The following is a 7815-nucleotide window of genomic DNA, read 5'->3' as shown; positions in this document are numbered from 1 at the left end:
GTAGGGTACACTATTACCCTGTAATATAATACCTGGTCCAATTTAAATATTATGGTTCCATATTAAGGTCTGATATCGCGCCTTGCGTTGGTTAACCATTGAAAGATTTCTTTGAATTTTTAAAGCATTTTAGAACGCTTATTTCTTCATTTTAAGCATCTCAGAAAACTCTATTTCGCATAGGCATACATAGTAAACTTTAGGGTCACGCTGTGTGCCCCCTAAATGACCAATAATTATTTCCTGTGATAGGGTACACTATTACCCGGAAATATAATACGTGGTCCAATTTAAAAATTATAGGTCAATATTAAGGTCCGATACCGTGCCGTTAGTTAACATTGAAAAATGTCTTTGAATTTTTAAAGCAGTTTAGAACGCTTATTTCCTCATTTTAAGCTTCTCAGAACACTTTATTTCGCATAGGCATACATAGTAAACTTTAGGGTCGCGCTGTGTACCCCCTAATTGACCTATAATTATTTCCTGTGGTAGGGTACACCATAACCCTGTAATATAATACGTGGTCCAATTTAGAAATTATAGGTCAATATTAAGGTCCGATACCGTGCCGTTAGTTAACATAGAAAAGTGTCTTCGAATTTCCTTGTTTTAATGCACTATTTAAAATATACATAGAGTACCCCCTAATTGACCACTAATTATTTCCTGTTGTAGGGTACACTATTACCCTGTAATATAATACCTGGTCCAATTTAAATATTATGGTTCTATATTAAGGTCTGATATCGCGCCTTGCGTTAGTTAACCATTGAAAGATGTCTTTGAATTTTTAAAGCATTTTAGAACGCTTATTTCTTCATTTTAAGCTTCTCAGAACACTTTATTTCGCATAGGCATACATAGTAAACTTTAGGGTCCCGCTGTGTACCCCCTAATTGACCTATAATTATTTTCTGTTTTAGGGTACACTATCACCCTGTAATATAATACGTGGAGCAATTTAAAAATTATAGGTCAATATTAAGGTCCGATACCGTGCCGTTAGTTAACATAGAAAAGTGTCTTCGTATTTCCCTGTTTTAATGCACTATTTAAAATATACATAGTGTACACCCTAATTGACGTATAATTATTTCCTGTGGTAGGGTACACTATTACCCTGTAATACAATACCTAGTCCAATTTAAATATTATGGGTCAATATTAAGGTCGGAAATTGCGCCTTGCGTTAGTTAACCATTGAAAGATGTCTTTGAATTTTTAAAGCATTTTAGAACGCTTATTTCTTCATTTTAAGCTTCTCAGAACACTTTATTTCGCTTAGGCATACATAGTAAACTTTAGGGTCCCGCTGTGTACCCCCTAATTGACCTATAATTATTTTCTGTGGTAGGGTACACTATCACCCTGTAATATAATACGTATTCCAATTTAAAAATTTTAGGTCAATATTAAGGTCCGATACCGTGCCGTTAGTTAACATAGAAAAGAGTCTTCGAATTTCCTTGTTTTAATGTACTATTTAAAATACACATAGTGTACCCCCTAATTGACCTATATTTAATTCCTGTGGTAGGGTACACTATTACCCTGTAATATAATTCCTGGTCCAATTTAAATATTATGGTTCCATATTAAGGTCTGATATCGCGCCTTGCGTTAGTTAACCATTGAAAGATGTCTTTCAATTTTTAAAGCATTTTAGAACGCTAATTTCTTCATTTTAAGCTTCTCAGAACACTCTATTTCGCATAGGCATACATAGTAAACTTTAGGGTCACGCTGTGTACCCCCTAATTGACCTATAATTATTTCCTGTCTTAGGGTACACTATTACCCTGTAATATAATACGAGGTCCAATTTAAAAAGTATAGGTCAATATTAAGGTTCGACACCGTGCCGTTAGTTAACATAGAAAAGTGTCTTTGAATTTTTAAAGCATTTTAGAACGCTTATTTCCTCATTTTAAGCTTCTCAGAACAGTTTATTTCGCATAGGCATACATAGCAAACTTTAGGGTCACACTGTGTATCCCCTAATTGACCTATAATTATTTCCTGTGATAGGGTACACTATTACCCTGTAATATAATACGTGGTCAAATCTAAAAATTATAGGTCAATATTAAGGTCCGATACCGTTCCGTTAGTTAACATAGGAAAGTGTCTTCGTATTTCCTTGTTTTAATGCACTATTTAAAATATACATAGTGTACCCCCTAATTGACCTATAATTATTTCCTGCGGAAGGGTACACTATTACCCTGTAATATAATACGTGGTCCAATTTAAAAATTATAGGTCAATATTAAGGTCCGATACCTTTCCGTTAGTTAACATAGAAAAGTGTCTTCGAATTTCCTTGTTTTAATGCGCTATTTAAAATATACATAGTGTACCCCCTAATTGACCTATAATTATTTCCTGTGGTAGGGTACACTATTACCCTGTAATATAATACGTGGTCCAATTTAAAAATTATAGGTCAATATTAAGGTCCGATACCGTGCCGTTAGTTAACATTGAAAAATGTCTTTGAATTTTTAAAGCATTTTAGAACGCTTATTTCTTCATTTTAAGCTTCTCAGAACACTCTATTTCGCATAGGCATGCATAGTAAAATTTAGGGTCACGCTGTGTACCCCCTAAATGATCTATAATTATTTCCTGTGGTAGGATACACTATAACCCTGTAATATAATACGTGGTCCAATTTAAAAATTATAGGTCAATATTAATTTCCGATACCGTGCCGTTAGTTAACATAGAAAAGAGTCTTCGAATTTCCTTGTTTTAATGTACTATTTAAAATATACATAGTGTACCCCCTAATTGACCTATATTTAATTCCTGTGGTAGGGTACACTATTACCCTGTAATACAATACCTGGTCCAATTTAAATATTATGGGTCAATATTAAGGTGTGATATTGCGCCTAGCGTTAGTTAACCATTGAAAGATGTCTTTGAATTTTTAAAGCATTTTAGAACGCTTATTTCTTCATTTTAAGCTTCTCAGAACACTCTATTTCGCATAGGCATACATAGTAAACTTTAGGGTCACGCTGTGTACCCCCTAATTGACCTATAATTATTTCCTGTGGTAGGGTACACTATTACCCTATAATATAATACGTGGTCCATTTTAAAAATTATAGGTAAATATTAAGGTCCGATACCGTGCCGTTAGTTAACATAGAAAAGTGTCTTTGAATTTTTAAAGCATTTTAGAACGCTTATTTCCTCATTTTAAGCTTCTCAGAACAGTTTATTTCGCATAGGCATACATAGTAAACTTTAGGGTCACACTGTGTATCCCCTAATTGACCTATAATTATTTCCTGTGATAGGGTACACTATTACCCTGTAATATAATACGTGGTCAAATTTAAAAATTATAGGTCAATATTAAGGTCCGATACCGTTCCGTTAGTTAACATAGGAAAGTGTCTTCGTATTTCCTTGTTTTAATGCACTATTTAAAATATACATAGTGTACCCCCTAATTGACCTATAATTATTTCCTGCGGAAGGGTACACTATTACCCTGTAATATAATACGTGGTCCAATTTAAAAATTATAGGTCAATATTAAGGTCCGATACCGTGCCGTTAGTTAACATAGAAAAGTGTCTTCGAATTTCCTTGTTTTAATGCGCTATTTAAAATATACATAGTGTACCCCCTAATTGACCTATAATTATTTCCTGTGGTAGGGTACACTATTACCCTGTAATATAATACGTGGTCCAATTTAAAAATTATAGGTCAATATTAAGGTCCGATACCGTGCCGTTAGTTAACATTGAAAAATGTCTTTGAATTTTTAAAGCATTTTAGAACGCTTATTTCTTCATTTTAAGCTTCTCAGAACACTCTATTTCGCATAGGCATGCATAGTAAAATTTAGGGTCACGCTGTGTACCCCCTAAATGATCTATAATTATTTCCTGTGGTAGGATACACTATAACCCTGTAATATAATACGTGGTCCAATTTAAAAATTATAGGTCAATATTAAGGTCCGATACCGTGCCGTTAGTTAACATAGAAAAGTGTCTTTGAATTTTTAAAGCATTTTAGAACGCTTATTTCCTCATTTTAAGCTTCTCAGAACAGTTTATTTCTCATAGGCATACATAGTAAACTTTAGGGTCACACTGTGTATCCCCTAATTGAACTATAATTATTTCCTGTGGTAGGGTACACTATTACACTGTAATATAATACGTGGTCCAATTTAAAAATTATAGGTCAATATTAATTTCCGATACCGTGCCGTTAGTTAACATAGAAAAGAGTCTTCGAATTTCCTTGTTTTAATGTACTATTTAAAATATACATAGTGTACCCCCTAATAGACCTATATTTAATTCCTGTGGTAGGGTACACTATTACCCTGTAATATAATACCTGGTCCAATTTAAATATTATGGGTCAATATTAAGGTCTGATATTGCGCCTTGCGCTAGTTAACCATTGAAAGATGTCTTTGAATTTTTAAAGCATTTTAGAACGCTTATTTCTTCATTTTAAGCTTCTCAGAACACTCTATTTCGCATAGGCATACATAGTAAAATTTAGGGTCACGCTGTGTACCCCCTAAATGACCTATAATTATTTCCTGTTGTAGGGTACACTATCACCCTGTAATATAATACGTATTCCAATTTAAAAATTTTAGGTCAATATTAAGGTCCGATACCGTGCCGTTAGTTAACATAGAAAAGAGTCTTCGAATTTCCTTGTTTTAATGTACTATTTAAAATACACATAGTGTACCCCCTAATTGACCTATATTTAATTCCTGTGGTAGGGTACACTATTACCCTGTAATATAATTCCTGGTCCAATTTAAATATTATGGTTCCATATTAAGGACTGATATCGCGCCTTGCGTTAGTTAACCATTGAAAGATGTCTTTGAATTTTTAAAGCATTTTAGAACGCTAATTTCTTCATTTTAAGCTTCTCAGAACACTCTATTTCGCATAGGCATACATAGTAAATTTTAGGGTCACGCTGTGTACCCCCTAATTGACCTATAATTATTTCCTGTCTTAGGGTACACTATTACCCTATAATATAATACGTGGTCCAGTTTAAAAATTATAGGTCAATATTAAGGTCCGACACCGTGCCGTTAGTTAACATAGAAAAGTGTCTTTGAATTTTTAAAGCATTTTAGAACGCTTATTTCCTCATTTTAAGCTTCTCAGAACAGTTTATTTCGCATAGGCATACATAGTAAACTTTAGGGTCACACTGTGTATCCCCTAATTGACCTATAATTATTTCCTGTGGTAGGGTACACTATTACCCTGTAATATATTACGTGGTCAAATTTAAAAATTATAGGTCAATATTAAGGTCCGATACCGTTCCGTTAGTTAACATAGGAAAGTGTCTTCGTATTTCCTTGATTTAATGCACTATTTAAAATATACATAGTGTACCCCCTAATTGACCTATAATTATTTCCTGCGGTAGGGTACACTATTACCCTGTAATATAATACCTGGTCCAACTTAAATATTATGGCTCAATATTAAGGTCTGATATTGCGCCTTGCGCTAGTTAACCATTGAAAGATGTCTTTGAATTTTTAAAGCATTTTAGAACGCTTATTTCTTCATTTTAAGCTTCTCAGAACACTCTATTTCGCATAGGCATACATAGTAAACTTTAGGGTCACGCTGTGTACCCCCTAATTGACCTATAATTATTTCCTGTCTTAGGGTACACTATTACCCTGTAATATAATACGAGGTCCAATTTAAAAAGTATAGGTCAATATTAAGGTCCGATACCGTGCCGTTAGTTAACATAGAAAAGAGTCTTCGTAGTTCCTTGTTTTAATGCACTATTTAAAATATACATAGTGTACCCCCTAATTGACCTATAATTATTTCCTGTGGTAGGGTACACTATTACCCTGTAATATAATACCTGGTCCAATTTAAATATTATGGGTCAATATTAAGGTGTGATATTGCGCCAAGCGTTAGTTAACCATTGAAAGATGTCTTTGAATTTTTAAAGCATTTTAGAACGCTTATTTCTTCATTTTAAGCTTCTCAGAACACTCTATTTCGCATAGGCATACATAGTACACTTTAGGGTCACGCTGTGTACCCCCTAATTGACCTATAATTATTTCCTGTGGTAGGGTACACTATTACCCTATAATATAATACGTGGTCCAATTTAAAAATTATAGGTCAATATTAAGGTCCGATACCGTGCCGTTAGTTAACATAGAAAAGTGTCTTTGAATTTTTAAAGCATTTTAGAACTCTTATTTCCTCATTTTAAGCTTCTCAGAACAGTTTATTTCGCATAGGCATACATAGTAAACTTTAGGGTCACACTGTGTATCCCCTAATTGACCTATAATTATTTCCTGTGATAGGGTACACTATTACCCTGTAATATAATACGTGGTCAAATTTAAAAATTATAGGTCAATATTAAGGTCCGATACCGTTCCGTTAGTTAACATAGGAAAGTGTCTTCGTATTTCCTTGTTTTAATGCACTATTTAAAATATACATAGTGTACCCCCTAATTGACCTATAATTATTTCCTGCGGAAGGGTACACTATTACCCTGTAATATAATACGTGGTCCAATTTAAAAATTATAGGTCAATATTAAGGTCCGATTACGTGCCGTTAGTTAACATAGAAAAGTGTCTTCGAATTTCCTTGTTTTAATGCGCTATTTAAAATATACATAGTGTACCCCCTAATTGACCTATAATTATTTCCTGTGGTAGGGTACACTAATACCCTGTAATATAATACGTGGTCCAATTTAAAAATTATAGGTCAATATTAAGGTCCGATACCGTGCCGCTAGTTAACATTGAAAAATGTCTTTGAATTTTTAAAGCATTTTAGAACGCTTATTTCCTCATTTTAAGCTTCTCAGAACACTTTATTTTGCATAGGCATACATAGTAAACTTTAGGGTCACGCTGTGTACCCCCTAATTGACCTATAATTATTTCCTGTTGTAGGATACACTATAACCCTGTAATATAATACGTGGTCCAATTTAAAAATTATAGGTCAATATTAAGGACCGATACCGTGCCGTTAGTTAACATAGAAAAGTGTCTTCGAATTCCCTTGTATTAATGCACTATTTAAAATATACATAGTGTACCCCCTAATTGACCTATAATTATTTCCTGTGGTAGGGTACACTATTACCCTGTAATATAATACGTGGTCCAATTTAAAAATTATAGGTCAATATTAAGGTCCGATACCGTGCCGTTAGTTAACATTGAAAAATGTCTTTGAATTTTTAAAGCATTTTAGAACGCTTATTTCCTCATTCTAAGCTTCTCAGAACACTTTATTTCGCATAGGCATACATAGTAAACTTTAGGGTCACGCTGTGTACCCCCTAATTGACCTATAATTATTTCCTGTGGTAGGATACACTATAACCCTGTAATATAATACGTGGTCCAATTTAAAAATTATAGGTCAATATTAAGGTCCGATACCGTGCCGTTAGTTAACATAGAAAAGTGTCTTCGAATTTCCTTGTTTTAATGCACTATTTAAAATATACATAGTGTACCCCCTAATTGACCTATAATTATTTCCTGTGGTAGGGTACACTATTACCCTGTAATATAATACGTGGTCCAATTTAAAAATTATAGGTCAATATTAAGGTCCGATACCGTGCCGTTAGTTAACATTGAAAAATGTCATTGAATTTTTAAAGCATTTTAGAACGCTTATTTCCTCATTTTAAGCTTCTCAGAACATTTTATTTCGCATAGGCATACATAGTAAACTTTAGGGTCACGCTGTGTACCCCCTAATTGAC

This window comes from Parasteatoda tepidariorum, unplaced genomic scaffold (genome assembly GCF_982258835.1).
Source record: "Parasteatoda tepidariorum strain Cologne lab strain unplaced genomic scaffold, Ptep-v5.0 scaffold_18, whole genome shotgun sequence".
Classification (NCBI taxonomy): Eukaryota; Metazoa; Arthropoda; class Arachnida; order Araneae; family Theridiidae; genus Parasteatoda; species Parasteatoda tepidariorum.
This window is presented reverse-complemented; position numbering follows the sequence as displayed.